The sequence below is a fragment of the Eurosta solidaginis genome, chromosome 5, assembly GCF_040869045.1.
Source record: "Eurosta solidaginis isolate ZX-2024a chromosome 5, ASM4086904v1, whole genome shotgun sequence".
NCBI lineage: Eukaryota > Metazoa > Arthropoda > Insecta > Diptera > Tephritidae > Eurosta > Eurosta solidaginis.
The window spans coordinates 100,100,155-100,115,351 of record NC_090323.1 but is presented as its reverse complement, the minus strand read 5'-3'; the positions used below and the strand labels follow the sequence as shown (position 1 = coordinate 100,115,351).

Here is a 15,197-nt window from a genome sequence, read left to right as displayed (position 1 = left end):
AAAAGCTTACTATTTGTTCGGAAAATGTGTATTATATTGATTGGTAGCTAGGCGAATATTCGCAGTAAAATGAAGGAGCGGACGGTTTCCAATGTCTTCCCTACTGGTGATAGGAGTGATATCGGTCGGCTATTACGTCAGCGCTCATGCATTTCTTCGAGTGCGACAGAGTTAAGGCGATAGATATTTTGTCATTTTGTTTTGTCGTGTTAGACAAGCATTTAAATTTAACATGAATCCGCTTTTCAGAGGTGATGAAATTAGCCGATCGCTGTATTGAAAGGAGTGTGGGCAGGTGGTCAGATGATCAACGCAGTTTATGCCTACTACACTTAAAATGGAAATGCCTGGCGAGCTGTAATATTTTCCTGCGATTCAGGTGGGGGCATCGCCATTTATTTTGCAGGAAGTCGTATTGTCCATTTCCTGTGCTAGCTGCCTGCTCTGGTATCGACTGGCAGGCTGTGCGTTGAAACCGGTTTTAGCCACTAAATAGCAGTAGGATATCAGAGCCACGTGGACAGCAGGTGGCAGGATAAATATAGAAGCTAATTATTTCTAGGCCAACAGCACCTGACCGGATTGGTGTGCCTTAACTTTCTAAGGTTTTGTCCCTGCGGCTGATGTTGGGTTGAAATATACTTTATTGCACGGTTGTAGCCATCGCAAGTTCGGAGGTCCGATCTGGCTGTTTGCTTTGTTCTGAATTGCGGCTGTGCGGATATTTCTTTTATTGATGTAATCAACTATCTCTGCGATGATTCCGGTTAACCCGTTACAATTTAATTGCAGAATTCTGAAGTGCAACGGGGGGCAGTCGTCACTCTTGTGGTTAGAAATGTGTGAATATGATATGAGGATTTAGGCTTTGTCGTGTGTTTTGTCCGACTGCTGCTGGTGTTGATGTGCTGGCACTTGTATTTTGGCAGCGTTGTACAACGAATTCGCCCGTCGGGCGGTTGCCATTGCTAAGGTCGGAACGTCTATGAATGCGACCAGGGCATGAACTACGTTGTTATGTTGTCTGCAATCTTTAAAATTCTTAGCTTTCATACGGAGTACGTGATATGGGGGACTAGGAGCTAATGACTACTTCTTATGCGACATTGCTTCTATCCTTGGTTCGTAAATTGTAGTGATGGGTTAGTGTCTTGCAACAGATGGCGCAACGCTGAATAAATATAGTTGGTAAGAAGGAACAGAAGTAGCAATTTGTCAGTCAAACAAACCACCGCTGTATAGCTAAATGGTTAGTTTTCTACTTACTATTCCAAAAACAAAATAAAATTTTTTAATTATAGAAAAATTAAGAAAAAAACAATAATTATTACAAACAATTATTGTTCTGACCTTGAGCTCGTTTCGAACCTTGCTACCGGGTTAACTGAAGGCGCCGTTTGGTGCCAGCAACAGCGAGCAGTCGTTGCTTCTAGATGGTGGCGGAGGTGCACTTGAGGATGAACCGCGGCACTTCCTTGGAAGCGAGCAGCAGGAAGCCACATAAGTTTTGTGGAGATATCGTTGACGACGGACTTCTCAAGCGATGCAACCATCTTTTGCACGCTACACACTGACAAGAGTACAACCGTCTGAAGGAGATCCTTTTCCGGCAAACACAGCAGAACCAGATCCTAGGACCGGAGTTGGTTTCAATACTTTCCCGGAGGAGAAGGGTATGGAGCAGCTCAGCTGCAGGGATCTGCTCCGAGGACGCGAGGGACGCAACAAATTAAATGGGGTTATACTGAAATGACAGCCCTTGGTCGGAAAAAAATCCCGAGTACCTCCGGTACATAGAACCGGCTGCCGTGGGGACGTCGGATTATCTTTCGAATCGAGTTACAGAATAAGGCCTCAGTATTCTGGAATATTTCAAGTAAAATGTGTGTATTTAAAGTGGCGGACTAAAGTCTACAGAAAAATTCATACAGTAAACTGTTTTAGTATGAACAACTTCACGTAAAACTAAATAACATTGAAGCCGTCGTGGCATTGCGGATTTTAAATTTGTTAACTCTGCAGGTGTTATATTGTTCCAAGCTACAATTATGCGTTCTTTGGGAACACCAGCTTTAGACACCTTTTTTTTCTAATCTTCCGTTCTAAAATTTCGCAGACATGCCAAATAATATTTAAACCTGGTATCTTAAATTGCGCTTCTCTTGTTCCACACAAGTTATCAAACCGCAACTGAAATCAATATTAGCAAAGCATCAAACATAAAAAATGATTTAACTGATTCAACAGTAATTAACGGTTAGCACAACACAGCATATTATAATGCACACTAGGTAACTGGTGCTATATGAACACTTTTGTTAGGACTAATATGTCGTTTTTCGCATTAACTTTGATGGTTTATGTTCAAGAATGGATTTGTTTTAGGGGTAAACGAATAAAAACCGGTTAAAACTAAATAGCATGGTTTTCCGCAATTTTTTTGTATTTTCTAAACAACGAAAGTACATATACCCCATGTAGACTCCCAGCAGTATTTATAAATTCATCAAAGTGTTCAGTACTAAAAATGCCCTGAAACTCATTTCGGTTACTGGTCCACTTCCCGGAAAAAAAGTATCGTAAATACTAATCTAGGCAAAGGGCTACGTATATACCGAATTTCAGGCAAATCGAACCGTGAATGGAATTTGTTCGAATAGATCCGTCTCTAGTCCACTTCCTGGGAAGAAATTCACAGTAAAACCCAAAAAAGTCAAGAAACCCAGTGAATGTTCGATATATTGCACAAAGTTTCTCTAACATTTTGAAAAGTAAATGAACGTTTTATAAACTGCTGAAAGCACAAAGATGCCCTTTTCTGAGAAGCTATAGGCCGCACTAAATCTCTGTCTTCTGGTACTAACGTTGACGTGGTAGGCAATGATGAAATCAGTGATTCTACGCGGGAAGTCAAGTCCATCAAAAGAAAACCCCCCAAGTCCAAACCAGTTCGCGTAGTCTAGTGATCGGAGTCAGTACTAACACTGAACTTGATGTAGTTTCCGCAAAAAAATGGATCCATCTATCGTCATTCAAATCTAATGTCACTGCTGATAATATAATCTCCTATGTGGAAAATCGATGGCAATGAACTTGCCTGCTTCCCTCTGGTTAAAAAAGATACAGATTTTACTAAACTCTCTAGAGTAAATTTTAAGCTTGGCGTGTCAGCTACCCTCCATGACGCAATTATGGATCCCTTGCTATGGTCAGCAAATGTGAAAGTTAAACCGTTTAAAAATGTTCGCAAACAAGCAAGTAGCTCGGACCCAGTGTCAAGCGACGATTAGCAATCACTGAACAATGTGGCGAGTGCTCTGCCTCCAATTAATGGTCATAGTGAGATAAAGGTATATTTCCAAAACCTTTCTGGGATGAGGACCAAAGCCGATCTTGTTCACACCTTCAGTTCCCAATTGGATTATGACGTTTTTGTTTTCATCGAAACATGGCTGAATGGAAGTTTTTTCGACAGTGAGTTCTTCGACTCTAATCTTTTTAATGTATTCCGCAAAGATCGAGATGCTAACGCTACTGGTTGTCTTCGTGGCGGTGGGGTCTTAATTGCAGTCAAACGTCAGTTATCCTCCTGTTTCTTTCCGCTTAGTAATGGTGACGTTCTGCTCGACCAAATTTGTGCCTGCATTAATGGTTCTGATTCACAAGGCTCCCTATATCTCCTTGCATCATACGTGCCACCAGGCAGTTCATTTGAACTATACAAGGCACACGCTGACAACATAGTTTCGCTAGTTATTAATAACCTAAGTGATAATCATCTCTGCGTGCTTGGTGACTTCAACTTATGCAATATTGACTGGTCAACTAATGTTTGTAATTTTGGTCTTACACCTAATAATCTCTCTGCAAATCACGAATTATATTTCATTGACAATTTACTTAGTCTTAATTTATTGCAAATCAACAAATGTGTTAATACTTTAAATAGATTACTCAATCTGTTGTTGTTGTAGCAATGCTCGCCCCACCTAATAGCCGCGACCGATCACAAATTGTCATCAATATCCTCTAACGGGAGTCCAAGGAATCTTGCCGTTTCAACAGGGGTGGACCATAAGGAAAGAGGTGTTAGAGGCGTTGGTTCCACATTACAATTGAAGAGATGGTTGGTGTCATGTGGGGACACATTGCAAGCGGAGCATACATTTTGTATGTCAGGGTTGATTCTGGATAGGTAAGAGTTTAACCTGTTACAGTATCCAGAACGAAGTTGAGCAAGAGTGACACGCGTTTCCCTGGGGAGTATGCGTTCCTCTTCCGCAAGTTTTGGATAATTTTCGTTAAGTACAGGATTCACCGGGCAATTCCCGGCATAAAAGTCCGACGCCTGTTTATGGAGTTCACCAAGGACCTGCTTGTGTTTTTTCACTTCATACGGCTGGGTTCTCAGGTGCCGTATTTCCTCAAAATGCTTACGGAGATGAATCCTTAAGCCCCTAGGCGGTGCTGGTTCATCAATCAGATGTCTGTTGGGATGCCCAGGTTTCTGGGTATTCAACAGGAACTGTTTGGTCAGCATCTCATTTCTGTCCCTGATGGGGAGTATTCTCGCCTCATTATGCAGATGGTGTTCTGGGGACATAAGAAGACAGCCCGTGGCGATTCTGAGAGCAGTATTTTGGCAGGCCTGTAGTTTCTTCCAGTGGGTGATTTTTAGGCTTGGCGACCATATGGGTGACGCGTAGCACGTAATCGGCTGGCTAATTGCTTTGTATGTAGTCATGAGTGTTTCTTTATCTTTTCCCCAAGTACTGCCAGCGAGGGATTTGAGGATTTTGTTACGGCTCTGAATTCTCGGAACAATTGCGGCTGCGTGCTCACCAAAATGTAGATCCTGATTAAACGTCACACCCAAGATTTTGGGGTGTCGGACAGTCGGTAGCGTAGTGCCATCGACGTGGATGTTCAAAATGGTCGACATTTGGGGCGTCCATGTTGTAAATAAGGTCGCGGAAGATTTAGTCGGTGATAATGCCAGGTTTCGCGAGGCGAAAAAACTGGAGAGATCAGGGAGGTAGCCGTTTATTTTATTGCATAGCGCATCGATCTTTGGGCCTGGGCCTGTGGCCATTATTGTGCAGTCATCGGCGTAGGAAACGATTGCGACTCCTTCCGGTGGTGAAGGTAGCTTAGATATGTAGAAATTAAACAAAAGTGGGGATAGGACACCACCCTGTGGCACCCCCTGTTTAATTATCCTTGGTTTTGATGTTTCGTTTCTAAATTGCACCGATGCCTGCCGACCACCCAGATAATTTGCGGTCCACCTTTTAAGACATGGGGGAAGGGTAGACCCTTCCAGGTCCTGCAGTAACGAGCCATGGTTGACCGTATCAAAAGCTTTTGATAGGTCTAGCGCTACGAGTACTGTTCTATGGTGGGGGTATTGATTTAAACCGCAATTTATCTGGGTGCTAATGGCATTTAGCGCGGTGGTAGTGCTATGGAGTTTTCTGAAGCCATGCTGATGAGGGGCTAGCTGCAAATTTGCTTGGAAATAAGGGAGCAGAATGGCTTCAAGCGTCTTTGCCACTGACGATAGGAGAGATATCGGACGATACGACTCACCTATGTTAGCTGGTTTCCTAGGCTTTAGTAGCGGGACCACCTTGGCCATTTTCCATTTCTCAGGTATGACAAAGGTGGAAAGAGACAGATTGAAGACATGTGCTAAATATTTGAACCCCTCTTTCCTAGGTTTTTAAGCATCGGCATGGCTATGCCGTCTGGGCCCACTGCTTTGGATGGTTTAGCACGATCTCATATTTATTAGTGATAATATTAATTGTGAAATCAGTGAATGTACAAATCCCATCACTCACAAGGACAGGCATCACCTACCCTTGGTTATTAATTTTAGTTTTTATAGTTTTCACAGGATACTTCTGAAAGCAGATTTACTTTTAACTTTAATTCGTTTGATTTTCCCAGTTTTAATAGTTTTTTATCTGAAATAGACTGGGAAGTGTTACTTGAAGGACTGGATACTTCTAATAGTTTCCTAACTTTCAAATCTATTCTATTAAATCACTGCCTGCATAAAATTCCTATGAGAAGAATGAGGCCTTACAAACTTCCGTGGTATACGAAAAAGTTGAAAAAATTGAGGAATCTCAGAAATAAATATATGCGTAAGTTTAAACATACGAAGAACCATTTGTTCTTCATTAAATATAAGCAATACTTGAAGAAATTTAATAATTTGGATAAGCTTCTGTACACCAACTATATTCATACAATCGAGTCTAATATTAAATTGAATCCGAAAACATTTTGGAGCTATATCAAGTCCAAAAAAGGTTGCTCCAGTACACCGTCTGGAGGGTTCCTTGATGGCCACTCAGCGCGAACACCGGGTGATACAGCCAACTTATTTGCGGAGTTTTTTAAATCAATTTTTTCTGCCGACGATAGTTATCAATCGTTTGATGCCTCCTCGAATCTTGACACTGCTCTAAACTTTGGTGCCCCCTGTCTCTCTTCTGATGATATTAGTAATGCTATTCTCAAACTTAAATCTTCGTCTCAAACAGACGTTGATGGGTTCTCTTCAGCCCTGTTAAAAAACTGCCCGACTCTAGTTCTTCCTTTAAGAATAACCTTTAATAAATCTCTATCGTCCGGTACGTTCACTGACGAGTGGAAGCTCACCTCCATTACCCCCGTCTGTAAAAGTGGTAACAAAAATGATGTGCGTAATTACAGACCTATTTCAAAGCTTTCTACCATTTCCAAAATTTTCGAGCATGCTGTTAATGCCAAGTTGAGTTTTGCGGTTAAGTCTTTAATATCTCCCTTCCAGCATGGTTTTGTCGCTGGTAGATCAACAGTTTCAAATCTTGCTGTTTTTAGTGAATATTGTGTTGAATCTTTTTCTGCAGGTTATCAGGTTGATTGCATTTATACTGACTTTTCAAAAGCTTTTGATAAAATCCATCATAGTGTTTTAATTAAAAAATTAGGTTGCCTTGGTTTCCACTCTTCGTTTCTTTTATGGATAAAGCCTTATTTAAGTAACAGACAGTGTGTTGTTTCCATTGATGAACAATCGTCTAGTCCGTTTGTAGCCACTTCTGGGGTTCCGCAAGGGAGTATATTAGGTCCACTTTTATTTATTTTATTTATTAATGACGTAAGTAGTTGTTTTTCATTCGCGAAGTGTTTGCTATACGCCGATGACTTAAAGCTATTTTCTGCCATTAAGACGCCAGATGATGCCTTAATGTTGCAGAATGATATTAATAAATTGCACCAATGGTGCCTGAACTCCGGTATCTCTTTGAATCCGTCCAAATGCTTTCAAATGACCTACTCGAAGTCAATTAATCTTCTAACTACAAATTATAGTATCTCTAATTGTGAGCTTCAATGTGTTAATGAGATTAAGGACCTTGGTGTTGTCTTTGACAATAAGTTTTCTTTTAGTAAGCACATAAATTTCATAACCTCTAAATCATATTCTATGCTTGGCTTTGTGAGGCGCAATGCTACCAAATTCTCTGATCCCTACACGTTTAAGCTACTTTACACGTCTTTTGTTAGATCTAATCTGGAATATGGCGTATTTATTTGGAGACCAAGTAGTCAAACTGCTATTACCAGAATTGAAAGAATACAAAAAATTTTTCTCAAATATGCCCTTCGTCCATTAAACTTCTCTGATCCTATACCCGCCTACTCTGCGCGACTTATGCTTTTAAGCCTTAAGTCTTTAGAAAATCGCAGATCAATACTCTGCTTGTCATTCACGTATGATATTATTAATGAGTCCGTTGACTGTCCATATTTATTGGATAGGATTCGATTTAATATTCCTCGGAGGTGTCTTCGCAGTTTTTATACATTTTATTGTGACAATTTTAAAACCCTCTATTCCAGTAATGCTCCAATTGCTCGTGCTCTCCGTGAGTTTAACTCTATCAGTACTGTTGTAAATCTAGACTTTTCTGCTCCAAAAGCGAAACTGCTAAATATGTTAAAATCTGCTTTCTAAGTACCATGTATTATTTTTCAAATAACTATCTCTTAATTTTAGTTTGTATCATAGTCTGTAAGGATTTAAATCCATTGACTAAGTGAAATAAAGAAAGAAATAAAGAAATATATGAATCCACCAATTAAAGAGGGGATACGGACTACGAATGCGACAAATTTTAGACATCAATAAAATATGTTACCCGAACTTTCCGGAAAATTTTATTTTATTTTGGTAAAGGAGTACACATGCTTATTTAACATCCCTCACTATAGCAGGCACCTTGTTGTTGTTGTGCAAGGCAGTCGGTTCTATGTACCGGAGCGACTCGGGATTTTCCCGACCAAGGACTATCATTTCAGTGTAACCCCAATTAAAGGGACCTTATCGATGGTGTGAGTGCTTAGCCGAACTCCATAGCGCCCGACTACGAGGCTGAGCGGCTTAGGTCCAGCATCTACGCCGTTTCGCTTCATAGGAGGGCGGCGGGATGTCGGTGACCAAGAACTGCCAACCCCCTATTCAAAGGTGTGCCTATTGGATGATTTACAGCCAGGAGATATATTCGGCTGTATTTGAACGGAGGCTTCCCTATAACGGGCCGCCTCGGGAAGTAATGATGGCCTTACCACATCAAGGGGCGCCATTATGGCGTACGGTTTTTTATCCCAATTTTTACCATTACACCGCTGAGCCCGCCTTGTGGGCAGGTGGTGGTCGTATGACCAAGATGAACTCAAAAACTTTAAGAGAAAGTAAGGATGCGAAGGAAAAGGCGTTGGCATTGCAAGCCAATCGCTGTCAGCTATGACTCGGACGCGGATAGCGATGATACTGTGCAGTCAGTCTCGGCAAAGAAGCTGCATACTAGCCCGGACAAAGAAGTAATGTTAGAACGGAAACAACGAGATAGGGAGCTTAAGAGAACCCTCTCGGGCTGCATTAAGAATTATGCGGCGCTTGGGCCCAGTGATTCACCCAACCAACAATGAGAGCAATGGCTTGGCATGGGCCCGCGAGACAGTGGAAGGATGTCGAAGACAATTCACAGACGAAAGCTTTCCTGCTAACAACCCTCGATTTTGCAACTGCATCGATGAGGAAGAAGCCCCTAGAGGCAAGAGGCAGCGATCGGCTGAACCTGAAAAGCCTGCTTTTAAGAGGCAGAAGGGGGAGGTTAAACGCCCCAGTCCAAGAAACAGGAGGCGAACTAGCCGGAATGACAGGAACCAAACCTCAAAATCTGCAAAGCGGATCGATGAGGGAAATATAAGTACTGGAAAGTCATGTAGCTTAAAAGCTGTAATACAGGAAGAGGGAGGCAATAATAGCTTGAGAAGCAAAGACACAATTGTTAATAAGCTAAAGGGAGATAACAATCGGACTTCAGATTACTCGATGATGCTAAAAGGAGCTAACGCTGAGACTCCGGTTTTCACCGAGAAGAAGATGAGCGAAGTTGCGAAGCAGCCCCCGACTGTGGCACTAATATATTGCAGCGTCCCCAATGGGCAGATGTCAACCGAAAGGTGCTGATTCGTAGAAAGGGAGCTGATCAGTATTATGATCAAAGTGATGCATGATGAACCAAACAGACCGCTACCAGCCTTCGAAACAGCTGGATGGCGAGTGGTGAAGGCGGAAGACACGCTTAGCATGCTGCAGCGGTAGAACCCGAACATACCAACACGGGATTGGAGCGTACTCAACGTATTCCTACCCCTTGGGGGGGGGGGGGGGGGGGGCTGTACTACATCCTCCATATTAATAAGGAATCGGATGATCTCTTGCGCTCACAGCTTGGGAAAATGTCCTGGAGCACAGGTAGTACATTTATGCGCCTAAAAAAGAGGAGTCCCCAAGACAAATAAATGGTAAATGTAAGCAAAAAACCATTTACCATTTTTGAATAGAGGGTCCTTGACAGGCCATCATTCTCAGACCCTTCATATATCAGCTTCAGAATCCCCCTAAAGAGGGTAGAGAAGGGGAAAACCTTTAGAAACCCTAGGGCAATGGACTGGTACAAACTTCAGAAAGATGTATCATGAAGACTGGGGTAGCCTAAAGAGGTTGCCACCGTAGAGGATCTGGAGGAGTGCAACAACTGCTTATCAAAGGCGCTGACAACTGCGTACAACAGAGCTTGTCCTCTGAGAAGATTCAAAGGGAAAGCAAAGCCACCATGGTGGAGTAAGGAGCTGAGTCGTCTTAGAGAGCAGGTAAAAAGTATTTTTAAGCTGGCAAAAGTTGCCGAAAGCGAGGAGTGCTGGGACGAATACAGAAATCTGTTGAGGATCTATAAACGTGAAATCAACAGGTCAAAGTGCGTTTCATGGAAGACTTTCTTTGCCGACATAGAATGCTCCAGCGAAACCGCGAGGCTGAGGAAAGTGCTATCTAAAGGGATGCAGTCCAGGGACTGATAAAAAAGGACGACGGGGAATGGCCGCACAGTAGTGAAGAGTCCTTGAAGCGCTACTTAACACACACTCCCATCAGGAGACGATGCGAAAGAGTTATGTAACCACGTTTACAGTCCTAATACGGAGCGCGAGGTACCAGGATTGGTGACAAAGACCAAAATTTAATAGGCAATAAAAACGTTTGCTATTTTCAAATCGCCGGGCCCAGATGGGATATTCCCTGCTAAGCTGCAGATGGCAATAAACTGAACCACGTCCCGCAATTTTGGAGAACAGCTCGAGTAGTCTTTATACCGAAAGCGGGAAAAGCCAGTCATCTGCACCCTAAAGAATACAGGCCTATTAGTTTGACATCTTTTCTAGTCAAAACCCTAGAGAGATTAATAGATGTGTATATAAAATCAAAAATGAACTAGGAATTATTCTCTTCAGCACAACATGCCTACACCAAAGACAGTTCAGTCGATACTGCATTGCATAGGGTGGTTATGTCTCGAAAAGAGCAATCATGGACAGTCTCAACTCGACTGAAGGTCATCCAGCTTTAGCAAATTGCATCGGCTCCGTGTTACAACAACATTCCCAATGCAACACTCTCTGAGTCGACGATAGACGTCCCAACCCGTTTGGGAGAAATCAAAAGAAGACAGGAGTTGCATATGATCCATCAAGCAGGAAAGGCATGGACAAAAGCACGGGGCTGCAAAATGTCTAAGATCATATGCAAAGCTACGATATTAGATTCACAAAGTGGCTCATATCTGTGAAGAGAGAAAACTTAAGGCTCACGATGGACATACTGACTGGACACTACCTTCTGGCGTCACATGCTTATAAGTTGGGCCTCGTCAGTAACAGCAAGTGTAGGAATTCTGAGCTGCAGGAAGAAACGGTTGAGCACGTTCTGTGCTCATGCCCTGCGCTCGCCAGGTCAAGGCTCCAGCTATTAGGGACGGTGGAATTGCCAGATATTGAGGCGGCAATTAAGCTGGGTCCGCGAAAACTGCTAGTATTTGCCATGAGGACGGAGTTATTCTATAACATATGTCGTAGCACCTGATTGGGGTTCTTCCGTTTAGTCGTCAAATAAATTCTGGTAACATAATGGACACATTTACGCCCCGTTTCTAGTGTGGTAACAACATTCTTCACCACGGTAACGAAATCATGTGGAAACTTCTACACCCTTTTGGTATTCTATCCGCGAAAGTAGCCGGATAATTTTTTACCCACAAAAGTAGGTGGTTACATCGAAATAACCACACAACAGCTGTTGTTTAGAAAAAGGCAAAACTGAAAAATTAAGAATTGTAAGCGCAAATAAGTAAAGATAATAGTAAAAAAATGTTGCCTCTTGCTATATATTATATATTTGTTTACATTATGTACTTTCACAGAATAAATTATAATATAGCTATGTAAAATCTTATGCATGTATGTACGTATATACACATCGTCTCGTTTATTCGTTAGCCTCGTATCTACGAGTGACACATTTTCGGTAAAGCCATGGCGGAACCATACAAGGTGGCAGCATGGTGACATACCTACAAACATAAATAAAAATTCCATGTACTTTGTTTTTGTAAATTCGATGGACGAATGTCAAAATCGTACTGCGCCGGAAGTTGATGTATCAAATAAATTAAAAAAGTTTATATTCAGCTGTCGCATGCTGAAACTTTGTATCGTTCCGCCATGGGTAAAGCGAAGAAAATCAACTTTTAAATTTCACAACAGACATTGGTGAGTTTTTCGGTGATGACAGCATTACCACTTTGGCCAGAATCGCGAATAAAAGAACTGGTAACGATTTTCGGTTACATAATGTTCTGGGTACTATTTTACCGGTAACGCTCAGAATCGACCCGTTAGTCTATGTAAGGTCTCTATTGACCGGCCAGTTCAACCTAACCTAAGCTATTTAACATCTGAAAGCTTTTTAAATTTTGCACGTTTGCTTATTAGAAAAAATTGTGTAGTTATTTAGGGTAGGACGAATAAAAAACTCCGCTTCCGAACTTTTGTATATTTTTTTCATGCTAATAAAGGTATAGAAACATTTAAATAAAAGCAAATATGTAGATCTTAGTTGAACAACTATCTTAAGAAAGAACGTTATTTTTTTGGTAAAAAATCCAAATTAGCAAAACCGATAAAGCCTTTCTTTGAAATCCTGTTTCTCTATCCAGGATAAGGGAAAACAATAAACTATTTTATTAACTTATTTTGATCGGTTTGAATTTGAGTGATATGAATTTTTTAGGCTTGTCCGATCTGATTTATTTATTTAAGATTCTTTCTCGAAATTTCGCTGACAAATTTCAGCATCCTCAAGAGCCACTCTGTTTATTTAATAAAAATATTCAAAAAACACAATGGAAACAAAGCAAAAAACATGTGAATATGACTCAGTAACAAGGAAAACAATAACTATGGACTTTAATTTAACATAATACTCAGGACACTTATTTTATTCACTAAAACTAGTTGTATCGGTACCACTTCTTGAGGTAGTTTTGTAAAGACTCATAGTAGCCCCTATTCTGCATTTCGACTTGGATTGGAATTTTTTCGATTTGGCAACTTTGGTATTCTGTGTTCCCATCTCTTTCGATCCAACTTCGAATCGTTCGATATTGTTTATTTTGCATTCCGATCGTAGTTCCGTTTTTCTAAGTTGTAAATTTGTTGGCGGAAAAATATTTTCTTTTTATATTTTTATTAATTTATAACCGAATTTTAACAAAAATGTAAGTAAAACTTGTTGAGAAACGTTAAAGGCTTGATGATGATTGTTTTTTTATATGCTTCCAGGTCAAAAACAACAACACAAATGCAGAATGAGACGTTGACTAATTTAATGGAAACAAAGTGGGATATAGCACAGGGACTAATCAGGTGCCCGAAGGAAGGAGTGGAGGCATTTTGGGAGGAAGTTGCACGCGCTTTAAATGCACTTGGTCCACCATCAAAAGATGGCAATACGTGGAGAAAAGTAAAGTATTACTTAAAAGTAATTTTTTAATCTAACTTTTGGTTACAGGTTTGGACAGATTGGAAGTGCTACATCAAACGTAAGCTGTCTACAAATATGAGAGAAAGAATGGGCACCGGTGGAGGCCCATGCAGAATACAACGCATAACACCACTTGAAGAGACAGTTATAGGCTTGACGGGGTTGGAAACTTGCACAAGTGGGATTAGAGGTGCGCAGGATTTTGGTGACAGTGTGGAGGTACAAAACGACCAAACCTCTGAAATGGACATTTCAGCAAGTTCTCGTAATGTACTCGACATGCCTTCCACTAGCAAAGTTACCTGCCAGCCCCGGGAAAGAAGAAACGAAAGGGAGAGGGGTCGTCCTTACTGAAGGACCAAACTGAGCTCCAGAAGAAATTTTATACCGATTCAAAAGCGCATTATGAGCTGTGAATAAAAAAGTGCAGAAATGGTAACGTATTTACGTCGAATGAATCGGTCTTTAGAAATTGTGGCCGACACTGTAGTAAGATAACATGAAGAAGAAAAACGCCACAATAGAATCAAAGAAGAACTTTTTAAGCAAAAGGTGGAAATAAAAATGCAGATGCTAAAGTTGGATCCCAACTATAAACCAAATACACTGTAACTTGCTTACCTGGAATTTATATTTCATTTACAATTGCTTTTGCTGTGAAATGAACTGAATACAATTTAAGTATATTTAAGTAAAATATAAACAAAAAAGTAAAATACTACCAAATGATTTGAATGCAATTTATTTTAATGTACAAATATAAAAAAGATTTTAATTGAAATATATTTGGATAAAATGTTATATATTTTTTTGTATTTAAGTAAAATTCCAAATGCATTGAATGAAATTTATTTTAATGTACAAATATAAAACAAAAATGTTTATTGAAACATATTTGATTAAAATGTTATATATATTTTTGTTATTTAAGTAAAATGCATTGAATGCAATTTATTTTAATGTACAAATATATAATTTATTTTAATGTAGAAAATAAATATTTTTAAAAAGTAGAGAGTATGTTGTCTCGAATTCGATTTGCCATGGAAGTGTAATTTGGGTCATCGCTTTGTTGTTCTTCCCCCTCCTCGTGATGGCTTTCAACATAAAATTCATTCGCGTTCAAATCTTCCACATTGTAATTAATGCAAATATTGTGGAGTGCACAAGCAACGTTTATAATTTGGCATGCTTTCTGTGGTGAGTAATGTAGTTCTCGAGCACCCAACAAACATCGGAAACGGTTCTTCAAAACTCCGATCGTCCGCTTTATTATACCTCTAGTTTTGGAGTGCCGAATGTTATAATTACTTTTCTGGCTGCCTTGATTTACAGATCGATAGGAAGTCATCAGCCAAGGCTGCAATGCATAGCCAGCATCGCCTGCCAAATAACTTAAAGATATAAATACCGCCTTTCATATTTTTAAGCGCATCGGAATTTGCATGTTCTAAACATACATATAATTCAAATTTAATTTCAAAAAACTATATTTCTATGTTTTTGTTTGAAAGGTTTGAAATTTTCTCTAACATTTCGAGAAACGTATTTGAAGTCTTAAAATATACATATAAAGTTTAGAACAGATGTTTATGAAATATTGAAATTAAAAAAAAAAAATTATATAAATGTTTAGAACGTGGAAATTCTGATAGGCTTATAAATATGAGACGCAGTGTATATACATGTTATAACAAAGTACCTAACAACCATGTGTTTCTTTCACCCTCTCGATATTGCCGTTTTAAATTAAAAT

At 40.2% G+C, this 15,197-nt stretch overlaps 1 protein-coding gene across 5 annotated transcripts in view; it reads left to right on the top strand.

Moving 5' to 3' along the window:
* Gale (UDP-galactose 4'-epimerase) overlaps nucleotides 1-15,197 on the top strand; it is a 245,840-nt gene that overhangs the window by 106,286 nt on the left and 124,357 nt on the right. The gene's annotated exons all lie outside the window — the stretch shown is intronic.